This window comes from Triticum dicoccoides, chromosome 1B, assembly GCF_002162155.2.
Source record: "Triticum dicoccoides isolate Atlit2015 ecotype Zavitan chromosome 1B, WEW_v2.0, whole genome shotgun sequence".
NCBI lineage: Eukaryota > Viridiplantae > Streptophyta > Magnoliopsida > Poales > Poaceae > Triticum > Triticum dicoccoides.
The window spans coordinates 110,587,534-110,595,591 of record NC_041381.1 but is presented as its reverse complement, the minus strand read 5'-3'; the positions used below and the strand labels follow the sequence as shown (position 1 = coordinate 110,595,591).

The 8,058-nt window shown below is 45.9% G+C and overlaps 1 long non-coding RNA gene across 4 annotated transcripts; it reads right to left on the bottom strand.

Moving 5' to 3' along the window:
- Positions 1–1,002: 1,002 nt before the first annotated feature.
- On the bottom strand, positions 1,003–6,499 carry LOC119322357. 4 transcript variants are annotated; one of them, XR_005155563.1, is made up of 5 exons: positions 6,178–6,499; positions 5,590–5,683; positions 4,609–4,713; positions 2,708–3,523; positions 1,003–1,165 (listed from the first exon to the last, which is right to left on the bottom strand). It is a non-coding gene; the product is annotated as an uncharacterized LOC119322357 (long non-coding RNA). The 4 variants fall into 4 exon arrangements; XR_005155557.1 differs by lacking the exon at positions 1,003–1,165 and adding an exon at positions 5,043–5,092 and having other exon boundaries at positions 2,491–3,523; XR_005155546.1 differs by lacking the exon at positions 1,003–1,165 and having other exon boundaries at positions 2,491–3,523.
- Positions 6,500–8,058: the final 1,559 nt, after the last annotated feature.

The window sequence follows — 8,058 nt, the reverse complement described above, 5'->3', positions numbered from 1 at the left end:
GAAGCGTTGTCGGAGTCAGAGTCGTCGCCGCCGGTGCCGGTGCCGGTGCCGTTGCCGTGGGAGTCGCTGCCCGAGCCGCCGTTGCCGTGGGAGTCGCCACCGTTGGTGCTAGCAGCAACGAACGAAGCAGCCGTGGACACGGCCTTGGCATAGGAGGCGCCATTGACTTGGTCGTCCTCATCTTCGGAGTCAATGACTACAATCTCCTTGGGGGCGGCCATGGAATTACTTGTTATGTTAGGCTGATGTGGTGGTGTGTTGATCGGATTCGGACGTACGCGCGCTCATATATATACAACACAGTGGCGGGAAACCAAAACGTGGTGGCGGACTGTTTGCCCGCCAAATGCTAATTCCCTCCTTTGGTAGTACTATTAATCAAACAAGGAAGGATGGCAAACCGAATCATCAAATAAAAGGTGCTGCATAGCAATCAGCGGCCGGTCATTCAAGTCAACAGATTATTTATTTCCATGTATCGAAAGTAATCACGGAAATGCATCATACATGCATGGATTGTAAGCTGTACTCACGTATTAATGAGTTTCCCCAAGCCATGTCTTAATGAAAGGAAAAAATATTACACGCCAAAATGACAATTTTTTCTTTCTTTGTAAATTTACTTATTGAGTTTTTGCAAGCCATGTCTTAATCACTGAAAAAAAATATGTAACATACCTTGCTTTTAAATGATAAATGTATTTCTATTGCGATAAATGTATCTTTCCTTTTGTTAGTACTGTGAGTAAAATCTTGGGTGCTTCCTAACCTAAGTGGCATAAGTGCCTCCTTTGAGCTCGATTAGAAAAAATAATGAAAAGTGCATTCTAAAGCTTAAGATTTTTTTTTACATGTAGAAGTACACTCCATAAGCTTAGAACTTCATTATGAAAGACATGTTAAGAGAAACAGATATGAGTGCGTCATTTTTATGTACTATTTAATATTATACTACAATTTTTGCTTATGCTGATTTATATTGTTATCCTGGTCTTCTCTTAATTATCTCATTCATTTGAAGATAACATGCACACTTTAACATCTATATTATTTTTTTAACATCAGTACAGACACAAGCGTTCATATACACGCGCATACACTCACCCTATCCCTATGAGCACCTCCGGAAACGTCTCCTCCCACTGAATGTGCATCGCCAGAAATCCTGAAATAAATCCAGGAATAAATGCAAGCACCAGGATTTGAACCTGGTGGGCTGGACATACCACAGTCCCTCTAACCATCCAACCACAGGTTGGTTCGCAACATCTATATATATTTTAAGAGGTAGCAACTAGCCAGCTACAAAGGCCGACTACGAGGTGGCCTCGGGTCAGAAGGTAAACCTCCAAAAATCATCCATACTCTTTGGGAAAGGATGCAGAGATGCGGATAAAGTTATGCTCAAGCAAGCTATAGGTATCACTTCTGAGGCTTTGAGTGAACGGTACCTTGGTTTACCAACACTGGTTGGTAGATCGAAAGAGGGTACGTTCAAGTATGTAAGGGAAAGCTCGACAAGCAAGGTCTCTGGTTGGAAGGGACAAGAGTTGATGAAGGCTGCAAGAGAGATTCTTATTAAGTCAGGGCTTCAGTCTACTCCTACTTACACCATGAGCTGTTTTCAACTCACAAAGAAGATGTGCCGGAACCTGAAATCGATCTCCTCGAAATTCTGGTGGGGTGCAGCAAATGGTGAAAGGAAGGTACACTGGATTTCTTGGGATAAGATGTGCTCTTCGAAGAGAGAGGGAGGTAGGGACCCGGAGGCTTTCAACCAAGCGTTGCTTGCTAAGCAAGCTTGGAGGATTTTGCAAAACCCTGAATCCCTTTGCGCTAGAGTGCTTAAGGCACGGTACTTCAAGGAGGGATCAATTATGACGGCTACGTGCCCAAGTGGAGCCTCGTTCACTTTCCGGAGCATTTTGCTTGGAAGAGACCTGTTACAAGAAGGTTTAGTGTGGAGGATTGGTGATGGCACCTCTGTCAATGTGCATCATGATAATTGGATTCCAAGACAGGGGAGTCTCAAGCCGCTGGGTCAGTTGTATATGCATGGTGTTACCAAGGTGGCCGACCTGCTCAACGTACAGGGAGATGCATGGGATGATGCAAAAATTGATGAAATGTTCTCACCTGATGATGCACAGGATATTAAACAGATTGTGGTTGGTGGACCGGGTGTAATTGCATGGAATTTTACAAAGAATGGCCAGTTCACTGTAAAGTCTGCATATCACTTGAAAATGAGCCTGCAAGTAGTGCAGTTTTAGACTTTCTTCTGTTTTCTGTCTGGTCGTTTTCTTCTTTTTGGTTTGTTGCCGGCTGTTTAGGGCAGATGAGACTTCGGATGTCGGATGTTGTGAACCTGTTTTGTTTTCTTAGCTTGGAATAAATGCTTTACCCTCAATAAAAAAAACTGGCCAGCTACAAATATTGATCTGAAATATAATTGCCGGGAGCTTATAATGCAAGACATGTTCTACTCCAAATCAATTAATCGTCTGAACTGATTTATTTAGGAAACCAACTAACAAATAGAAGGATCAGATGGATAATGATAACGTCTTTAAATAGGAGTTCAGCACACCATATGTACAGAAAAACTATACATAACTATGAGGTGCTTGTGGAACGTGATTCCCAGTTTCATCCATAAACTGTAACAAACTTAAAATTATGTCTTTATTGTGAGGAGCTAGCATACCTGCAGTATGTGACCACCACTTCGACAGACGTTGATGATGCCATCGACACTATCCGCCAGACAAAATAGTACTCCCTCCGTTCACTTTTGTAGGCCGCGGAAGGAGATTTCTGACAGCCCCCAAAAAAACGCTAATGGACAACAATCTCCATCAACTTGAAATTCAAAAACCATCGGGATCGCTTCGCCAAGTGCATCGCCTCCCAGCGCGTTGCCGGCTCGCCGCCCAGCTTCTCCCTGCCCACCTCGCCAGGATCTCCTTCCTGCCCACCTCGCCCAGATTCTCCTCCGCCCAGGATCTCCTCCTCCCTGCCCAGCTTCCTGCTCATCCAGGAACCTTGCCGCCGGCCCCAGGAGGGCACCTCGCCGGCCGCCGGCCCCAGCAGCACTTCGCCGGCAAGGTAAAGCTCGCCCAGAACCACCTCCCTTCTTCCCCGTGTCGCCAGCAAGGTCCAGCTCACCGGGGGCCAGGGGAGAAGATCAGGAGCTCCTCTCATGCGTGACCACCTCCAGGCTCGGTGCTCCTTGCCTAGCAGATCCTCAACTGTAGCTCCTTGCCTTCGGCAGCAGATCCTCAACAGAAGAAACAACAGCAGATCATTGGCCCTCAATAGAAGCAACAGCAGCAGATCCTCAACATCCACAGTAGCAAATCATTGGCCCTCAACAGAAGCAACAGCAGCAGATCCTCAACATCAACAGTAGCAGATCATTGGCCCTCAACAGAAGCAACAGCAGCAGATCCTCAACGGCGACAACGGTAGATCATTGGCTCAGTATAAATCATGGTAGTCCCAGACCTCAATTTCACTCCACCTGAAGAAAGCAACGAAGAACCTCAAGAAGAAGGCAACAATGCTGGTCAAAATACAGGTATAATTTCTTTTAATCTTGCATCAAATTATGCATCAGAGAAGTAACAGAAAAGGGATTGCTAAGACTGAATAGTGCATATGAGGAAGCTTCATTTGACATTCTACTCCATTTTCAACATCAAGGATTGCTAAGCAATAACAGATTGTGCCTATTGTGAGAACCTGAAGAAAAAGGCAACATTACCGGTCAAAATGGAAGCCTTGATGTTGAACATTATCAGGATGAATGATCAATGGAGTAGAATTGTGCATATTGTGTCCATAACAGAGAAGTGACATAGAAGGAAGGGATTGCTAAGATTTCAACCTATAATGGAGTATAATTGTGCATAGTGATCAGTAGAATTCTACTCCATTTCTCATCAATGTTGAAATCCTAATGTTCTTGCAGAATTATACTGTATTTTCATATTTAACAACATGCATATTTGGAGTACTCCATTTTCATATTTAACAGCATGCATATTTGGAGTACTCCTAATGTTCATTTTAACAGCATGCATATTTGGAGTACTCCATTTGAAATTCTTGCAAATTTATAAAGTACACCATTTTCATACTAGCAATCCTAAACCTCGAAAAAATTATACTGGAGTACAGTAGATTGTTAGGGAGGATCTTGCATAAACCAGACAGGTGGGTGTGATGTCTCCCACTTGGTCACTTAGAGAGACTAGACTAGTTAGAGCATTCTCTTTTTTGCTAGGGAAAGGGGAGATGTGTACATACTACAGAGAGAGAGAGAGAGAGAGAGAGACAGAGAGAGAGCGGAAATATTCATGGCTACACAGAGAGAGCAGAAAGCTTGAACTCAAGAATTTATGTTTATACTTACATCAAGCAACATTTTCAGCAAGAAATACTCCTATGGAATTACTTGCTATTGCTATTGCTGACCTCTTGTTTACATTTCCATCAACCAATTTGTAATATTCTTGCAATAATTAATTTTATTATTCTATTGCTATTGTAGGAGTACAAAGGCAAAGGAATTGGCTCACTGATGCGCAGAGATATGCCGCTTACATGTCCTTGGAAACCCTCCATAAGAGTAGAGGAGACAAGTTCAAGAGAACTGATAAGAAGGACGTGGCTGCAATATTGGGAGCACATGTTCGAAGACTCTGCAGACTTGCATGGTCGAAGTAATGAAGATTGGTGAGCCAATAAATACAAAATCCCACACATGAACAAGGAAAGGCTAGAAAGGCTACAAGTGCTACCGTCCAGGATCTCAGTTCCTCCAGAAGTGTATGCAAAGGCACTAGAGATGCTTGGACACTGATCCTACTCCAGTTTGTTGCCACAGATTATTGTGTAGTCTACTCCGTTGGAGTATGTGTGTATTGTTTGGAGTGTTTTTTTATTGTTGCCACAGATTATGTTTGGAGTATGTTTTTATTGTTGCCACAAATTATATACTTGTATATTTATTGTTGCCAAGCACTATATATTTATACCGCTGGTGGCGTGGGCGTCTCATCCACCGACGACTCCGACAGCAGCGCTGCTGCAGAATTGCGAAACGTTTATTCAGACAAACAAATTAATTTCCAACTTTGATATGGTTACGGTACAAGATATTTAAACAGTCAAGTGAGTAAGATGCATAAGTTACTACTCCGGAAGATATACTCCATCTGCTTGATTATCATCCACACACACACAATCTTTCTCCTTCATGTTTTATTCTCCAAAACAGAGGCAGAGTTGGTTTTCTTTTTTGCAGAAGCAGAATTTGTTGTGGCTTACAAGTTTGTATCATCATCATTGTTACTCCCCTAATTTCAGAAGGCACTTAATTGCAATGGTGATCCGGGTGTTTACAAGGAGTGAACAAGTGTACACATGCACCACCTGACTAGCTAGCATCAGAAGGATGCACGATGGATCGACAAACGAATTACTGGGTTTTCACTGATGGTCTCTACAAAACACTCTGTCGATGATGTGTCTCATGATTTAGAAGGCGACCACTTTACCCAGCTTAAACTAGCAGATGCTCACTCTGTGCGGGTTGATGGCGAAGAAGATGAGCCCGTAGACGTAGCACGCCCTCAGTGACTGCCTCTTCCTCTCCTCTGTACAACTCCAGGGCTTACTACAGCAGACAAAGTAAATGTCAGACCAAGTACTCTAAAATTTGACCTTGAGATGATGAAAATTTTGACCAATGACAAGAAGCTCTTCTTGATATTTGACCTTGAGATGACCAATTGTTTCAGTGTACAAGCATTAGTAGGATTGTGCTTGTAACTGTATTTAGCACTGATATACACAGTGATTCACTTGCAAATTACTACACACTACATCTACTCCCCAAACAGTAACTAGCCAATCTCAGAAGAGCATAAGCAAAAGAAAAGTGCATATTATCCAAACAATTTCTTCAGTACTCAAGCATCACAAGGAAAAAGAGCAGCGCAACACTAGTGCCTAAGTACAAACTAGTCGGATCCAGATGATTTCCGCCAGGCCACAATCGAGAGGATGGTAATCTGTAGGATCAAGATGATTCCTCATTTCAACAGGGGTACTTGGCAGATAATTGAGGGAGTACAGATAATTGGGCGAGATTGGTCAGAGTAGACTGACCTTGCAATCTGACGAACACAAGCGCGGTGGAGGGCCTCAAGCTCCAGATCCGGCCGTCTTACTCCTTAGCGTCGCGTCTCACCGTTGTGGCTCCCCTTGACCTCTTCGTTTGATTCCCAACTGCCCTGGCGCCCAGCCGCGGAGGAGGCGCAGCAGCCGAGGAGGGAGACCGTGGAGGAGATGCAACACCTTGAGCAGCAACAGAGATTCCAGGCAGCGGTAGGAGAAGCCGGCAGTGTCGGCCTCCAGCACGGGAAGGTCGACGAAGAGCCCGGATGCGCCGGCATCATCGTCGTCGTTCCTGCAGATCCAGCGGATAAAAATGCGAGCTTTTGACCTCGAAAGAATCCAGAAATAAGGGATGCAGTCACTTTCGGGCGCTCTCAGAGCTCAGGCGATTCTGGCCGTCCATCTCGTTTTCCTGATGCGATTCTAGCCGTCGGATCAAGCCCCTGGATGATCTGGGCCGCCGGATCAAAAAAGGCGTTGTAGCAATGAATAGTTACCGTCCCGCGGTAAAGATCTCGTGCCACCGCGCGTAATTCTCGTGCCCCGCCGAGGGCATTTTCGTAATTTCACTATGTTGTATAAAAGTGCAGCACCCATAGGGTTTCTCCCCAATCGGCTTCGTCCCCTCTTCCTGTTCACTCGAGGGAGAGCCTCCGCCGCCCCTCCCATTCCAAACTCCTCTCTTCCCCGCCTACCCTCGCCCTGCCGGCCATCCTCCTCGTCCGCCGCCGCCACCGACCAGCCGCAACCGCGCTACCATCCCCTCCCTGTTCCTCTCTCGTGGCAAGTCCTCCGAGAAGCAGCCCAAGGGCAGCCGCCTGCCGCTCGGTGGTCGGACGCCGGGAAGCGCCGCTGCTTTGGCTCCGCAGTCTCCTTCGCCCTGCCTGCCAGATCCACGCCGTCGTCCTCGCGTGCACACGGCAGGTGCTCCGCCTCTTCCTCTCGTCCGGCCAGATCCACGACGCACGGCCTCTCGCGCTCGCTCGCGACCCTGACTCGTGGCAAGGGTTTCAGGCTGGGCATCGGTTTCGTCGCCGGCGCGGCTCCGGTGGATTCCGGCGGCTCCTCTCCGTCTCCTCTCTCGCCCCCACGCACGGCTCCGCTTCCCGCTGGCCATGGGGTGCAGCCTTGCATCGTCCTCTTCTCCTTTTCCTTCTCAGGCAAAATTTCGTTTTGGTTCACTTCTCAATTTCTTTGGTTAATCTTCGTACACTAACCACTTGGTGTTGTTGATGGCGCAGATTGTGGCGAGGTTGAGCATAACCTGATGGCTTGTTTCCCTATACGTACTTGATGGTTAGCCAAGCTCTGGTTTCTCTTCCCCAATTGGCAACGAACCAGCCATGCCAAGGTCAGCGGCGCCTTGTCCACGCCGTCTAATTGTGATTTTTGGCTGCTGGGTGTGATTAGTGCAGGAAGGTAATGGGATTTTCTTGATTAAATGAACCTCCTCCTGGACTCAAATCCCATATGTTTGTAGTCTTGTTAGACATGTGACTTGCCTATGCAAGATATAATTGTGCTAGATTTAATATGGTTGCTTCCACCACTACTAGGAAAAGGCTATAGATGGGATGGACACTAATGACGCATTGTACATGTGGTGCGTCATTACTAAATACTAATGGCGCACCATGTGTTGGTGCGCCATTAGTGTGCAAATACTAATGGCGCACCACATCCCACGGTGCGCCATTAGTAAAAAAATTTTTTTTTTTCAAAACTACTAATGGCGCACCGTGGGAGTGGTGCGCCATTACTAGTTGACATAGTAATGGTGCACCAAACCCACCGTGCGCCATTAGTAGTTTTCAAAAAAACTTTCAATTTTTTTTTCAAATGGGGTGGTGCACCATTACTAGTTAACACCGA